Raw genomic sequence first — 5,456 nt, 5'->3', positions numbered from 1 at the left:
TGCCTGGAAGAAAAAGGGTGAAAGGACTCTTGCTGGTGGGCCATGAGAAGATGCCACATGGCTTTGAATTAACTAGAGATCACGGTGGTGACACAGCTGATGATGCCGGGAGCCTGAATCACGGACTTCTACTTCTTTTCCTGAGACACAGTACCCCAGATTAGGGCAGAGGGAGGAGGAAGGACTGTGTGTGTCTGTGGGTATCCTAAAGGACTTTGATATTTTAATGAAGACATTAGGTCACTACTTTAAGTCTGTATAGCTTTAAATAAACATTTTCTTTCCTTTTCACAAATCTCTGGCATTGAGAGACCTCTTTCCTCTGGCAGCGGGCATAGCAAACCTAGTGAGGGGTCCTTTTGGTAATAGTGTATCATGCACCCCCCGTTAGCTCTATTCTGTAACAAAAGCACTAATAGTCATACAAATGCCTAAGCAAAAAAGAAGTTACCTTAAGCAGAATCTATACTGTATGGCCCATGGGAATGGTTACTAGTAAAGTGTTTTGCAGTCAGCATATAATAGAAACAGAACTCTTGAGTTGTATTAGCTTATGAGAGAAACAAAGAACAAAACACAGAAGAATTTGAGTAATATAAATATATTCAAAGAGAAGCACTGGTATCTGGGAGGCAAACTACAGTTTGCTGTGAGATAAATAACTCTGATGTGCATCTTTTAAATCAATGCTTAAACAAACAAACAAAACCACCTGGTGTAGTTAGTTCCTAATACATAAACCCTAACCTACTGCAAATCTCTTCCTGTTTTAGTGATTGTAGGTTCAGAGCCTAATGAACCACAGGAGGAGCATGGGGAGGAGAAACCAAACTATTACCATTTTGACAATGTTTCATCTGAACAGGGGAAATGAACTGTGACCTCATGGAAGCAGATGGAATCCTTCCATGATGACAGCTGACAAGGCAGCTAGGACCTGGCTTTGAGTTCTTTTAAGTCAAGCACTTCTGAATCACTCCCCTAGTGTGGGTGATGCCTCCTTTTAGTCTCTCCGTTGCACTTTTGCTACCGGCAGATGTGGGTTGGCTTCCTTTCCCCAACTCTTCCATGATGGCCAGAAGCTCAGCCTATTTTCTCTGGGGCACCTGGTTGTTTCTTGTTCCCTGGGTGTAGTAGAGATGATGGCCTGTAATCACTTGGCAGCTGTGAGGATGCTGCCATATGGTGGAAGGCAAGTGGACGCTCCCAGAGGAGTTGAGGGAGAGGGCAGCCACGTGAGTGGCCAAGTGAGGTTGGTGAGATGCTCCCCACCCCACCCCACCCCACCCCCACAGCAGCCAGGCATCCATCCATCTTCCTTCCCTGCACTTTTTGTTGTTGGCAGTTCAGCCCTCATCGGCAAATATGGCCCTGTACTTATTTTATATGTAGCTAATATTGGACAGTTTTATTGATAAAGTGATATGTTCATTGAGACTTTTGCTTGGCTATTGAAAAATAATTTGCAAATACTTTAAAATTATTCATACTAATTTGTTGGGTTTTGAATCCATTTACCAAAAGCTCAATGATGCTGAGGAAGCCATTTTGGCTTGAAAACCAGAATGACCTTTAACCAAAAATGGCTTTAAAACAAAAAATTAGGGAAATCTTGAGTTGAACTATACCTCTACATTTACAGAGTGTCACTGAATCTTTAGAGAATAGTCAACCTCAAATAAATCTAATGCCCAAGCTACTTTTTCCAATTTGCAGTAGCCAATTAATCATCAAATATTCTCAGCTACAGCTTGTGTGCAAACATGCCACCAGGAAATTCCCATGTTGCTTTTGGGTAAGTCTTTCAACTCACTGAGGAACACAGGAGGGGGGGTTTTCACTAAGCAGATACTTTGTGAATGAGTACAAAATAGATCTAATCCCCTCATCAAGAATGATCTTGTCATTATTATTAGTGACCCTGGATTAAATATTTAGCTATTTTTTTCTGAGGCTTTTTTTTTTTTGAAAAGCAGAGAAACTCGTATTACCTTAGGAAAGAACCACATCACTCCAAGTACTTATATGCTATCAGCCATTTTTCTTCATTACTTCATGGATTTTTCTTCCCATCAATTTGACAAATGCCTAAGATAGGATGAAAGACTATAGTGCCTCTTTTCAACACCGAGTAGAAAGAAGATCAAACAAAATAAGCAGCTGAAATGTGAACAGATTTGGGAATTATCCAGTTTGGTGCCCTGTTCTGGTCAGATGAACAGAACATTTGCTGTGTCTTGACTCCACTTGTGGACCTGTAGATAGGGTTTACTGGCATTCATTCCCAAGAATTTTCCTTGGCTTTAACAAAATGTAAGTCTGCTATTGTTCTTTGTGATGAATTTGACAACTGTTCACACCCTGTGGATCACATTAAGAAGACTAAAATTCCTGGCAAAAGCCTATGAACAACTACGAGACTTCATAGCCACAGACAAAATAAGCCATTATAAGGTTTCTGAAGGTATTTCATCATTTGAAAATATGCACCATATGGTGCTTAGGATAGGTTCACAATAAACTCTGCTAAGTTTCTTTAAAAATACCATGTTGTATAGTAGTCTGGCCTCATTTTCTTTCCATGGTTTGTTTCACTTACGCACAGTAAACCAAGGACTAAAAATATTAAATGCAAAATTTTAGAAGTTAGCATTTCATAAGTTTTAAATTTGGAGCCATTCAGAGTAGCATGATGAAATCTCACTTCCTCCCCAAGCAGCCCCACCCCACAGGATGTAAATCATCTCTTTCTCCAGTGTATCCACACTGTAGACATTCCCCGACCATTAGTCACTTAGAAGCTGTCTTGATTATCAGATAGATTGCTGTGGTATCGCAGTGCTTCTGTTCAAGTTGCTGTATTTCACTTAATAATGACCCGAGGCACAAGAGTAGTGATGCTGGCAATTTGGATATGCTAAAGAGAAGCCGGAAAGTGCTTCCTTTTAGTGAAAAGGTGAAAGTTCTCAATAAGGAAAGAAAAAAAATTGTATGCTGAAGTTGCAATGATCTGCAGTAGGAACAAATTTTGTATCTGTGAAATTGCCTAATGTATCAACCTTTATTTTAAATATATATGTATGTACAGGAAAAACACATAAGGTTTGGTACTATTTACAGTTTCAGGCATCCATGGGGGAGCTTGGAATATATCCCCCATAGATAATGGTGTGTGTGCGGGGGTGGGGGGGGACTACTGGATTAGGTTGATAAGATAATGACATTCTCAATGTTATTATACTGAGATTTCATTTTTATTTTCTAATATGACATGTCAAAAATTGAATGAATGAAAGGACATAGAGTGTTTCAACATCTAGATAATACAATTAATCTCATAAGTGTACCTCACTCACAACTATGTGTAATTATGATTTTTAATGGAATAATTTTAAGGACTTCTAAAGGAATATCAGGTTTACAATATTTTTAGCCAGGAAAATAGCATGGACTTAAAAAAGAAGCTGCATCTGTGTTTTATCAAGTCTTGACTTTTTAGCATTGGATAAACTTAGAATTTCATTTGTTGTGTTGTCTAAAAAATTCCTTGTCTATGAAAGTAGTAGTAGGAAAAGATTCTATAATTCTGTATGAGGGATAATGTCACGTCTTTGAATTTATTTTTTAAAAATTACCTGGGGATAATGCTCAAGAAGTTCGAATTTTCTTAGATTAAGCAACCCTGTGAAAATTCTAAAATACTTGTAGCTGTGAGGAAGTCAAGTATCTGAAATACTTGCCACCTCCTCTAAATCCTGAAATCAAAAAAGCCTTGGCCTTTAAGAAGATGTTCTACATAATGGCACACTTTGGGAAAAAATTCATCAGTGTGTCTTTAAATGAATATCCATATGAATCAACTCACATATCCAAAATGAATCAACTCTGCTGCTGAGCACCTTACCATAGGGTATGCGTTACACACTCTGCTCATTCGGAACACTAGGACAGTGATCGTGCAAGCCATCTAGGTCTTTCCAGTTTATTTACTGTTCCTCAAAAATATCTGAAGTTGAATACTGATTAAGAAACCTTACCCCACTACTTAGAAACACCTTACTCTGTGGTGATTCTTTGTGTCTTACCACAAATGTCCAGCATAGCTATTGTACTTTTTTAAAAATTAATTTGAGAGACATCAATTTGTTGTTCCACCTGTTTATGCATTCATTGGTTGCTTCTTGTATGTGCCCTGACCCAAGATTGAACCCATAACCTTGGCATACCAAGACAATGCTCTAACTAACTGAGCTACCTGGCCAGGCCCTCCTCTTTAATTTTGTTACTTAAATATGCTTATTAGTATCATAATATTTAAAATAGAAACCTCAGTAAATTCTTTTCAGGAATAACTTTCCCCCTAAAACCAGAAACATTTGTTAAGCTAAGGAAGGTACAACCTAAAATATCTCTGTAATTAATTGAAAACCATAATGGCCTCCTAAGTCACCTATTTTTTACAAAGGGCTGGGAAAGAGAACATTGGAATGGGGAATCTTTGAAAATGGTTTGGAGACTTCCACTGATTCTGGGAACTCTGGGCATACCCAAGCAAGCTACTGTTCTATATGAAACACAATGCACATGAAGTTACTCATAAAATTGCACTATTCAGTCATTCTCTTATATTTTTTGGCACCAAATATTTGACTTCTCTTTCAGTCCTGCTGGGTTAAAAAGCAAAAGAAATACAAGGGAAGACAAATATAGGCTCCTGGCTACAAAATGGTGGCTGGGGCTGGGTTAAACTGTGTGTATGTGTGTGTGTGTGTGGGGGGGGGGATGTGTAATCATTTTTTTTAAATAACCCTTTCTTCACTTACAATGATACTCACAGTGATCACTTTAAATGTGAGATAATTTTTTTTCATTTTAATGAAAGAATTGGAGATATTTACTTTGAAGAAAATGAAGATCTGAAGGATGGCAAGGAGGGTGTAGGAGGGACCAGATGGGTGTTTTCAATAGGAAAGATCTGTCTGTGGCAGAGGGGTGTGACTCATCTTCAGGGATGTGGCAATGTTAAGTGCAGAGTAGACATCACCATCATAGTGAAGACCATTTTTGCTCAATATATGGAAGAAATTCCTACCAACTCAAGCTGCCTAAAGTTGATTCAATTGAAATAATACTTTTCAAGGATGTCATAAAGAGAATTTATGCATGCATCAGGTGGAGATGGCCTCTAAGATTTCTTCCCACCATAATGTTGGAGGATTCTACTATTTTAAATTGAAATAACACTTTGCTGAATTTCCTGTGAACTAATTTCTTTCAGAACCAAGTTCTTTCAGAACTTGGGCCAGATACCAGTTATATGACTAGTATAAGAGTAGCTTCTAGAAGACTGACTTTTTCTCCTGCCTATCTCAAAGCTTTGAGTGTGCTACTCAAATGACTAGTGTGCTCCAGACTAGGTGTGACCGAGACAAAAGTTTCTCTGACTGACTCTAGGG

The 5,456-nt window shown here is 38.4% G+C and overlaps 1 pseudogene; it reads right to left on the bottom strand.

Moving 5' to 3' along the window:
• Positions 1 to 791: 791 nt before the first annotated feature.
• LOC123831077 lies at positions 792 to 1,182 on the bottom strand (annotated as a pseudogene).
• Positions 1,183 to 5,456: the final 4,274 nt, after the last annotated feature.

This window comes from Phyllostomus hastatus, unplaced genomic scaffold (genome assembly GCF_019186645.2).
Source record: "Phyllostomus hastatus isolate PE091 unplaced genomic scaffold, TTU_PhHast_1.1 phas_scaffold_1674, whole genome shotgun sequence".
Classification (NCBI taxonomy): domain Eukaryota; kingdom Metazoa; phylum Chordata; class Mammalia; order Chiroptera; family Phyllostomidae; genus Phyllostomus; species Phyllostomus hastatus.
This window is presented reverse-complemented; position numbering and strand designations above follow the sequence as displayed.